Source organism: Eutrema salsugineum, unplaced genomic scaffold (genome assembly GCF_000478725.1).
Source record: "Eutrema salsugineum unplaced genomic scaffold, Eutsalg1_0 scaffold_18, whole genome shotgun sequence".
NCBI classification, from domain to species: Eukaryota; Viridiplantae; Streptophyta; class Magnoliopsida; order Brassicales; family Brassicaceae; genus Eutrema; species Eutrema salsugineum.
This window is the reverse complement of record NW_006256846.1, coordinates 3,217,710-3,229,454: the sequence shown is the minus strand read 5'-3', so window position 1 is coordinate 3,229,454 and position 11,745 is coordinate 3,217,710. Positions and strand designations below refer to the sequence as shown.

The 11,745-nt window shown below is 42.1% G+C and overlaps 1 non-coding gene across 1 annotated transcript; it reads left to right on the top strand.

The window, feature by feature from the left end:
- Positions 1 to 10,809: 10,809 nt before the first annotated feature.
- On the top strand, positions 10,810 to 10,916 carry LOC112087360. Its single transcript, XR_002900044.1, has one exon. It is a non-coding gene; the product is annotated as a small nucleolar RNA R71 (small nucleolar RNA).
- The last annotated feature ends 829 nt before the right edge of the window (positions 10,917 to 11,745 follow it).

Sequence of the window (11,745 nt, the reverse complement as noted above, 5' to 3'; positions counted from 1 at the left end):
CATGATGCAACTATACTCGATTCTAAAATGCGGAATGCAACTAGAATAAGCATTTTTTGTGAAAATTTTCTGGTTTTTCATATGCACTAAGCTATATGAGACTCAAAATGCAAAATGTCAAATAAGAACAAAGAAAACAAGATCAGAAAACACAAAGCTCTTCCCCCACACTTAAATAACACAGTCCCTTGTGTTATAAAAGCGTGTGAGAGAAGTAAAAAGAAAAATAGACAAATGCAAGATGATATAGACAGAATGCATATTTACAAGGCTTTGAAGTCGATACCTCAGTCGCTGAGGTCTGATCCCAAGTAGTACAAGGGATTTGATGTTGAACAGGACGGTGTGGATTGTCGTGGTGGACTGCTCTCCGAGGGTTCAGGTAGGAATGCCGTGGCTGGATCGATCCAGTCCTCCTTGCCCGGTGGAAACTCAGGGTTCCTCGCGTTCGAGCTTTCTCCAACCTCCTTTTGCGTAACCGGCGCTGTTGAGGTCGCCGAGTTCTTATCAGGTGAAGAAGGTGCGGTGATCTGCTTAACCTTCTTCTTTAGCTGCCTCACACAATCCACCAAGGAGTGAATGGTCTTGTCTTGCCACTTACACCACTTTTGGAGAGTGTTGACCCTCGAGTACAACTTCTTGGTGTGGTATTCAGGTTCTCCCCATACGTAGGGATCAAAGTGGTATCGGCCGGCTCATATCCTCCTTTCAGAGAATTTCGGTTCCTTGTTCTCACACCCGGCGGTTCCTTGCTCGTTCGGAGGTTTACTAGAAGCGGCTCGTTCTTCTTTAGTACACTTCCGCAATGGTGGATCAAAGAGAGGGTTGTACAACTGGTCTTTGAGCACGTAGAAGGAGACATTACGTTGCTCATGTAACATGGTGAGGGATCTGTTGGGCAGAAGAACTTGGGTACCATCTATGTGCATCAAGGTGAAGTTGTAGACCCATTTGTTCCCTGCCTTGCCACCGAAGAAACCACTCTTGCTCAGGTATTGTTCATCAAGAAGGCCAGGTTTTTACGTGGAATCAGGGAATACATACCCTTTGGCTCTCAAAATCTTTGTCACCACCCAACCGTTCGGGAGCCTCCTTGTGCCCTTCTTCTTTCGATCGCACCACACGTTGTGACGGTAAGTGAGCATCTGAATTGCAAAGAATGCACCTAGAGATGGTACATGTAATGGTCCTTGGAACTTCTTGTTGTTCTTCATGCGAGTGATGAGTGGCTTCAAGCCAAGGCCTAGCATCTCGAGCTCAGTTATATGAATAGCTCCCGGATTGTAGGTCGAGAAGAACATGCAGGCCAAGACTCGTTTAGCATATCTGATCGCAGGGTTTCTGATGCAACTAGTCTTGCTCTTGCCTCCCCAAATACGGTCCAAAAGCAATGGTTTCCCATAGGGCAGCCAACTCTTCTTTTGGATACACAAATTTCTCTAAGGAGCTTTCATTCCTCACAAAGCCAAATATCTCATCTAGCTCCTTGAAACTGACCTTCTAGCTGACCCCATCCATTTCAAACTCTATTTGACCAAATCCTTTCCCATGTAAGCGCTTGGGATCTCTCATTGGGTATATGAATACCTCTAGAGTGGCCAGAAACTGTTGTGTAATCCCTTCATAAGCAACATCACTCATCTCAAAGAACGAAGCCAAACCCATGTTTTGAAAGATGAGGGTAACATCGTCGAGTATCTCAAGCTTCCTCAACAACTCCATATCAGGGAACCGTCCTTGAGCCACTCTCACTGAGTTAAAATGGTCCAAATACTCTCCAGTGGTTGAAAAGTGTTCTCCTTCAGGCTCCGCTTTTGGTTCTTGCCTTGCTCCTTCACCATGTTCGGCCTTATGTTCAGTTGTATCACCCTTCAGGACCAGTGCTCCAGCTTCCTCATCATCAGACTCTGAAGCCAATATCTTTCCTTTCCTCCTGGGCTCTGGCACAGGTGCAAGCGCGAGCTCGCTGTTTCTTGCGCGTTTTGCAGCTGGCTCGCCTTCAGCCCCTTTGGTGCTCGCGGAGGCTTTCTTGCTTGTTCCCCCATTTCCTGCCAAGGTGACAGCTTTCCCTTTGTTTGTTCTCTTCTGAACATCTTTTCCGTGGGCCTGAGTGGTTGATTTCTCGGTCATCTGCGAGAGAAATGCTCAAAGAAGAAATGAGAACCGAGTGTATCGCTAAGCTCAAATGCCAAAAGAACAAGCAAGAACAGAGCTTTCTCTCAAACAAGACTGGTTTAATGGTTTCTCAAGCTCAAAGTGATCCAAAAACAAGTCAATACAATCACTATTAGCAAAGAAATATGGACAGTCTAGCTCAGAAACTCAGTTCACCATTAAAGCCGATTTAAAGCACACCTTCTCATGAATTTTAAAAACTCAAGAACAAACGATTTCCAGTGCAAGAACCAGTTTTTCATGTGTTGTCTATCCTGATGGAATATCTAAAATTGTTCCCAAAGGTTTTAACGGTCTAAAAGAATCGATTCCATATTTTACAAACAATAAAGCTCACAAATGGCAATGGAAGAAGATGAGTTCTTTAAAATGCAAATACCTTTGGGAACACCAGATTCAGGCTCAATGAGATGCTTATGCAGAATAGAAAACAACCTAACGAGTTCAGAACACTTGGAATCGTGCGAAACTAATGAGAAATGAGAGAGTTATGAGCGTGAAATGCAGAGAAAAGGATGAAGAAGGCAAACTCTGCGTTGTGACTCGGTATGGAGGCAGGTATGGGCTGGAGCGCGCTTTCCAGCTGGGTTTTGGACTGTTGTGGGACTGGTCCCCCCTTCCATTCAAGCTCCAGCCGTTGACCGCGCCAAAAATCGCCTTGACCGAGCGTTTGAATTCAAAATGCCGCGCAAAGCCTTTAAGAGACCACGGTATGGATAAGACGAGTGCCGTACGGTCTGGACTTATTTTTCTCGTGTCAACACAAGCGGCCTCGAAATGTTCCGCCCCGAGGGCATCAAGCCGAGGGTTTTGAGCTCATGCTAACACGTAGATTTTCGTGGCCCTCAAGTCTTTTCCATTGACCGCTCAAACCTTCTTCTTTGACTTAAGTGTCCCAAGTGTTCTTGTTTTTGTTCTTTCTCGTTACCAGGCACCTCGGCACACTCCACCCCAAGGGCATCATGCCGAGGGCACTTGTTTTAACACAGAACACTTGGTGCTTGGGGATTTTAATGACTTGGCCTCGGTGTAAACTGGTCACGCCCTTAAAACGAGGTTTTTAACCTTTTCTTGTGAACATTGCCCCTCGGTATAGTTATACCGAGGTGTTTACACCGTGGGCTTCCCCCACACTTAGTCATTTCACGATCTCACTTTCACTACACGGTCTTGATGTAAATAAGGCGAGGAGTTTAGCCGAGGTTCTCAGGCTTTCACTCGGTAAAAGGTGACCAAAGCATGATTGTGCCGAGGGTCGATACCGAGGCTGTGAATACTCTTGTTCTTAAAACATCAGGCCGTGTATTTGCAAGCCTTCTTGCTTTCTTTTTCTACCAAGATTTGCTGTCTAACACCTGAAACACTTAACAAACCCTTGAAAAAGTTTCAAATAAAAAGAAAAAGAAAGATGAAAATGAAATATTTACAAGGATAAGCTTGGAGTGTCTCCCAAGAGCACTTTGTTCAATGTCTCAAAGTTTGACTGTACTTACCTTTTCAGGCAGTTTCGGGTTCAAGAAGAGGAACTGAGGTAGCGCCCTCTCTTGTTTCTGATGCCAAGTAATGTTTTACCCTCTGACCGTTCACAACAAAGCCTTGTCCGTCTTTTCCTTTTAAAACAACGGCTCTATATGGCCTCACTTCAAGGAATGTAAACGGACCGGACCACCTAGACCTTAGCTTTCTAGGGAATAGCTTAAGTCTCAAGTTGAACAACAGAACTTGGTCCCTTTCTTTGAAATCTGTTTTGTGTATCTTCTTGTCATGGACGCCTTGGTTCTTTCTTTGTAGATTTTAGAGCTCTCAAAAGCATCTAAACGGATTTCCTCAAGCTCATGAAGCTGTAGAACCCTTTTCTCCTGAGCTGTCTTGATATCAAAGTTCAAAAGCTTCACTGCCCACAAGGCTTTGTACTCCAACTCAACCAGCAAATGGCAACTTTTTCCATAGAGCAAGTTAAATGGTGAGGTTCCAATGGGGGTTTTAAACGCGGTCCTGTAAGCCCACAAAGCATCATCGAACTTTTTGCTCCAATCCTTCCTAGATGAGCTCACAGTTCTCTCTAAAATAGCCTTGATCTGGCGGTTTGAGACCTCCACCTGATCGCTTGTTTGAGGATGATAGGGGCTAGCTACCTTGTGCTTCACTCCGTGCTTCTTCAAAAGACTCTCAAGGGTCTTATTGATGAAATGGCTACCTCCATCACTGATAACTACCCTTGGAACTCCAAATCTTGGGAAAATGTGATAACTAAGATTTTTCAGGTCTTAGATGGGTTATCAATCCCTTATGTCACTTGTAGTACAAAGGGTATCAATCCAAATGTGTGTTTGCTAGACACTAGTTTATGTGACAAGTTCTTAAGTCAAGCTGAATAAAAGATGAGTTTGGTGAAACCAGCAACAAGAAAGCATAAACAAGAAACAAACAAGCTATGATTAATAAACTAAGCAAGTAAACAAAACAAGATGATAGTAAAGCAAATGATGAAAGATAAACCTCTAGATGTGATCATTGATCAGGGTTCTTTAGATATTGATTCATGATGCTAAGAACATAATGCAACACTTGCTACTCTTTAGTCTAGGCTTCTTAATCAGATTAATTCATTCCCATGACAATAATCCCTTTGCTAATCACCTAATCAAGTCTAACAACCATTAGATATGATCAAGCAATCAACAAGCATAAATCATCAAGCCTAATAAGTGACCAAACAATCCCTCAACCAAGTAAGACTGAATCTTATACAGAAAGACATAGCAAGCAATCACATGATCTCAAAACATTTCAACTTAGAACTCTAATCTAGACTAATCCTCTCATGAAGGCATTAACCTCTACACTAATTCATTTTCAAACCAAATCATCATTTATGAAATATGAATCAATGAGCATTAAGAAACAGTTCTAATATGTCATTCATGCATTTAACTATCACTCTCATGATGAAAAAGGCATAAACCCTTAAGTTAGCTCTTTCAGGCATTTCATCAAACACTTTTGGTGCATGAAAAGCCTATGATCTAGACCCAAGTGATTCTCAAGGATCTAGCTTTAAGAGCAGCTAACTAAGGAAAGGAAATGAGAATCTAGAACCTAAACATCATAAATCAAGCATCCAAGCACCCTAATCTACACACCTAGAAGCTTAAAAGATGACTACTCACTAATCATGAAGAACACACTATTTCCTTTGCAAGAGGTGATGTTAATCATGATTAGAGGCAAAGATGAGATGATGCAATGACAAGAAACAGCCTTAAGATGATTAAATCAGCAAGATATCTCTTAATCAAAAACGTTTTTACACTAAAAAGGAAAGAAAATTAGAGAGAAAACTAAGATAGAAGATAAGATGTTTAGGGTTTTTTTCCAAAAAGCTATATATACTAAGTGCTAATGGACCGGGTCAGCCCAGGACAAACTGGATCCTGACCCGGCTTTGATGGATAGTGGTGTGGTTTGCCACGGTCAGATGATGCTTGGCCAGACCGTGGCAAACTGATAGTGTCAAAGTTCTTGGACAGATTCTTCATGATCAAGGTTGCCATGGCTTGATTTACACCATGTCTAGTGGCCGTGTCTCTTCTTTTCTGGGTTTGGGTGATGAACTTCTTTGAATGCCACGTTCTTGATCTGGACCGTGTCATGTTTGGCGTGGCAAGGTGTTGATGATTCGGTGATTGCCACGGCCAAACATCAGGCCGTGCTTCAAGACCATGTCAAATCCCGACCATGACATTATGGGCGTGTCAAAGATCTTCATTGCTTGTCGTGGTCAGGTCCAAGGCCGTGATTCAAGACCATGTCAAATCCTGAGAGTTGTCATATTATGCCACGGCCAAGCTCAGGCCGTGGCATTATCACCGTGTCAAATCATGACACTTAGCACCTTATCCACTCTTAGACGTCTGGCTGATATGTATGTCTCTCGCCTTCCTTAACTCTCATTTCACGACTCCAAATCCAATGATTCGACCTGTTCTGGGACCGTGACTCTATCATCTCCAACTTTTATGAAGGGTTCGGGTTCAGATGACGTCGGCAAAGGCTCCGTTCCACCGGTTCTTTGAGGCGCATCGCGTAAGACCTGATCGGGCCGCGAGACATGTGTTCCTTCTGATGGCAATATCTCCCAGTTCACGGCTCGAATTCGTCTGATTCCAAGTGTTACGGAAACTAGACTCATTCCTCTTGATTCTTGATGAAGACACTGGAGGTTGAGTCGCATTGCAAGTCCTTCATCCCACGCGATCAAAGTGAGGGTTTTGTCTGCACAAAACCATCTGTCCGAGTTGCTGTACACAGGTGAGGGTTCCTCCATGATCCCAGCTCCAAGTTGCTCCCAAAAGTCTCCAAATGACCTGAGAACAATCCAAAAATGCAGGACACTCTAGGACCTAATGCAATTCCTAACTAAAGACAAAAGCAAAGACAAATATATATAAAACTACCTAAATGTATGCATGAGACTCAATATTTGGACAAAAATGCAATCCTAAATATGACAAAATATGAGTATATCAACTCCCCCACACTTTTCCTTTGCTTGTCCTCAAGCAAACAAGAACAAATGAGAGAGAGAGGTTGAATGCATGGGAGTTCATATTTCTTTTAAGAGAGATCATCATTAAAAGAATTCAAAGCTCATTGTTCAAGTTACCAATTCTAGACTGCAATGCAAACTGGTTTACTTATAAAACTTAGCCATACTTGTCACCAGATGAACCAAACTCAAGCACAAACCATCACAAGCATTCCTAACCTCAACCTTTTGACATTCATTTAAAGTTTCAAGTGGATCATGTTCATGAAAATCAAGTGAATTCATTTGGCTTGGGACTGGGTTTTGAGATTAAAATGATCTCAATCAAGTAACTGGTATTCCATGCAAGGGGATCACTCAAAAATTAGTAGACTTTAGTAAAATGCTAAGGGTAAAAAGCAATGGATGCATACAAAGATAGAACTGCATCTACCCCACACCCAAAATGCTTTTCACACTCAACTTTAAACCTCTCAAGATTCTTTCTCTAGTCTACTCACCCCAAATGGCATTTTATCCTTGACACTCTATCAGCTCTCATCACTCTCTTCATTTCATCTCTTAGGGGAATGCTTTCTTTAACAACCACTTAGTGAGTTTCTTTTCTTTAACACACAAGCTCTTCTTTAATTCAGCCTCTTTTTGAATATTTTCTCTTTTTTTTTTTATGAGACTCTTTTCATTTCAACACATGAGCTCTACATTTCAGCACACACTCACTTTCTTTCATTTAAGCATTCATTCCCCTAACCAATCCGGTTCTTTCCACTTTCATCACTCAGATTTTTTTTCTTTTCAGCTCACACACTCAAAATCAATGCTCTCACTTTCACCTAAACCTAGACTAGCCCTTGATGTTGGACTAGTATCTACATGCAGCACTATCTTTGTCACTCTAAACCCAACACTTTTTACCAAGTCTACTAGAAACAAGGCCTAACAAATCATGCACACAAGAAGGGTGTTTAGGCTTCAAAGAAAGGTTTGGCTAAAGGCAGGGAACTGTCTCAAGATGAGAGATCAGCTATTTGAGCTAGCAAGAGTGATAAAATGGGATAAGAAAGCTCAAATATGTATGTGGTACCCATGAATTCACAATGATATGCACAAACATGATAATTAGATGTCAAATTCAAGGGTTCTCACTTAAGCAAGGTTGAGGCTATTCACAACTTGATTCAGCTAGCACAAAAGTATTGAGACACCAGTTCAAAGCATGGTTCACACTTCATTTCATACCAGTTTTGCAATGCCTTAAGGGACCAAGCTCTTAAAATGATGCTCTCTTCAAGAAAAAATCTATCATTACTCCCATTTGCATATGATGCAACCTATATGAAAATGCAAACTAGACTCAACCTAAAATGTGAATGCAACTACATGAGCATTTTTTGTGAAAATTTTTCAGATTTTTCCATTTTTTTGGTTTTTATATGCACTTAGATGAATGCAAAATGAGACTCAAAGTGAAAAGGAAAATAAGAGCAGAATAAACATGATTAGTAAACACAAAACCCCTCCCCCACACTTAGATAACACAGTCCCTTGTGTTATAAAAGCATGAAGGAGAAGTGCAAAGCAAAATCACAAAATGCAAAGAGAAAAATAAGCTAAGCTAGATGCATATTTACAAAGGTTTGGAGTGATACCTGGTGTGGTTCTTATGCAAAAGGGAAGTGAGTATCTGCACCAGATGAGGCCAGACATCACTGGAGATGGGTTTGGCTTGGCCTGAACTCCCTTGTGTGGCATGGACTTGTCTTGGACCAACTCGCACACTTAAGTAGCACACAGGCGTCCATCAAGTTTCCATGTCGTAAACCCTTTTCTCAGCCTTCTCACATGCTTCATTCCACTTTGTCCCTGAGCCATAGCCTCCAAAAGTTACCTGGGACCTGAGAACAGCTCACAAAACCCATCAAAAGATCCTAAAACATAAAAAGAAAGGAGAGAAAAGATTAAAAAGATTATATACAAGGATAAGCTTAGGGTGTCTCCCAAGAGCTCTTTGTTTAAAGTCACTAAGTTTGACTTTGAAAACCTGTTTTTAGCTGGGGTGAGGTTGAGCACTGATGCTTTTCAGCACTTCAATGGTCCTGAGCAAGAAAGCTGAGTTGGTTTGCTGCCTTTGGGAACCATTAGACCCTTGTCCTTGAGATCCCATCTTGAGACCTTTGTCCACCAGCTCTTGAATACCATCTGGGTCTTTATCAAAGATGGCCTTTGTGAGTCATGCCCTCACTTCAGCAAACAGACCTGGTTTCCCATTGCAATCCAGCTTATACTTCAGAGATCCATCATCATCAACCCAAGGAGTGAGATCAAAGTCTTGGGAAGAAAGAGCAGGTTCAATACTCTTATCTTCTGATGCTGAGCCATCACTCTTGGTCTTCTTCTCTGATCAATGACCCTCCATTCTCATACTTGTAACTATTGGGGTGAGAGTCTCTCTCCTTTTCCAAAACTGAAAAAGATTGGGATCCATCTAGAATTCCAGCAGGGCCCACATACTTCATCTCAAGTACTTTAGGGGGTTCTATCTCTTGAACAACTGATCCACAAAATTCAGCCAAAGGAGGTGTAACATGGTAAAAGACATCCTTATCCACCTTTGAAAGCACCACTCTTTGAGTATCAAAGTCAATCATTGCACCAGTGGTGTTGAGAAATGAAGTTCCAAGCAATAGGGGGAGCTCTTTGTTCTTCTTCATCTTCATGATCACAAAATCAGTGGGAATTATGCATTCACCAACCTGTAGTGGATAGTTTTCCAGAAACCCATATAGTTTCTTGGAGTAGGAATCTCCAAAGGTGATAGAAGAAGGGTATGAAGTTATAGACTTGACCTTTAGCTTCTCCATCATTTCCTTAGACATTATACTAACACTTGAGCCTGAATCACACAGAGCATTCTCCACTTTAAAGTTGCCAAGAGTGCAAGAGATGGTAAACTTCCCTGGGTTACCTAGCTTTGGGAGGGAGGTGGGTTTCATCTGAGTTGATTCAGAGGTGGAGGCACTATCTGTTGGCTTTGCTTGACCAGTTGGCAGCTCCTTTGTTTCAATAGACACTGGATCATTCCCTTGCTGAACAGAAAAACTGAACCGGCTGCCCCCACACTTTCATTCTCAATGTCCTCATTGAGTTCATGTAAGAAGCCCATGAAATCCTCTATAATGGCATTCTCATCCACATGACTTTGTGAAGGTTCACTAGAGAATTGACCATAGAGAAGGTCTTCTATCTCTTGCACAGCAGCTGAGTGGTCATCATTGGAGTAGATGGCATTGCAGTAATCTTTTGAGTTTTGAAGAGCTTTACCAGGAAGAGATACTTGTGGTTCAAAAGTGCAGATGCCCTTGTTCTTTTTAATAGCCTTTATTTCAGCTCCTAGTGTCTCCAGGTCGGATACCATCTTTTGTTGTCCTATTAAGAGCTGTTGGAGAACAACATTGAAATCAGGACTTTGTTGAACAGGTGGTGGGGCAAAACCAGGAGGAGGAGCCTTTGGCTGTAGGCTGAATTGATTTGTGAAGCTATTCCCTTGATTCTGAACCGTTGGTTGCTGAAAACTCTGTTGACTTTGGGAGTTACCTTGGTACTGATTCTGTTTGACAAAGCTTTGAGGAGTGTATATTTGGTCTTGGGGGTTGGCCACATTGTTGCTCCTATAGGACAAGTTCTGGTGTTTGTTGAAGTTGTTGTAACCATTGAACTTGTTTTGATTCCCAATGAAGTGCAACTCCTCTTGAGTGAGACCCTCTTCATTTGTATTTGTGAAGCATCTCTTCTCCTCACTCACATAGTTTATAGGCTATTGAGTGACAGCTAGGGCTTTGTCAAGCTTGATATTCAGCACTTTGATCTTCTCTTCCAGCCCTTGGTGTCTACCAGAATCTTCTCCTCTATAGCTTATATCATAATCTTCCCCATAAGTGTCTTGGCTCATGGCTAAGTTTTCAACAAGTTCCATAGGTGCATTGATTTCTTTTGCCAAGAAATTTCCATTTGATGCTGTGTCCAACTGAATCTTGATCTTAGGAACAGCTCCTCTATACAAAGTGCTAAGGAGAGAGGCTTCTGAAAAGCCATGATGTGGACACTTGTTTGTGCAGCTTCTAAACCTGTCCAAAGCTTCTCCAAAAGTCTTATTAGAATGTTGAGTGAACCTGGAAATCTTGTTCCTTAGCTTTGCAGTCCTTGATCTTGAGAAAAACTTGTATAGAAAGGCAATCTTGCATTGCTCCCATGTGTGGATGGACCCTCTTGGGAGGTTCTTTTCCCACTGATGTGCCTTATCTCCAAGGCTGAATTGGAACAATCTCAGTTTGAAGCTGTCTTCAGATACCCCATTGATCTTAGTGAGATCACAAACTCTGTCAAACTGATCCAGATGCTCCAAGGGATCCTCCATAGGTAAGCCATGGAACTTCTGATTCTGAACCATATTGATCAAAGAGGCCTTCACCCCAAAGTTGTTGTTTTGGACAGGAGGTGGCCTGATTTCTGCTCCATACTAGTGTGCATAAGCTCGGTCATTCTCACCAACAAAGACTGGTTGAGGCTGATGACGTATGGGTGGGTTGGGTAAGGGTTTTGGCTGGTTAACTTGAGGTAGGTCTTGGTTCTGGTTACCATTAGCGTGTCTCTGATTTACCTGAGCCTGTTGAGCTTGAATTCCAATCCCATTACCAGCTCTTTGACCGTGATCAGCTTCTTGAGCCTGATGCTCATTCCCAACTTGCTGATCCATTCCTAACTAAGTGAACAGCTCTTTCTCTTTGTCTTCTTGCTTGGCTTCTTGTGATCATAAACCTGAAAACAAAGACAGAACTTGAAAGGTGATCAGTAAAACAAAAGAAACTTGATCTCAAAAACTATATCAGAAACGAATGCTAACAATGCCCACACAATATGGCAACGGCGCCAATTGATAACTAAGATTTTTTAGGTCTTAGATGGGTTATCAATCCCTTATGTCACTTGTAGTACAAAGGGTATCAATCCAAATGTGTGTTTGC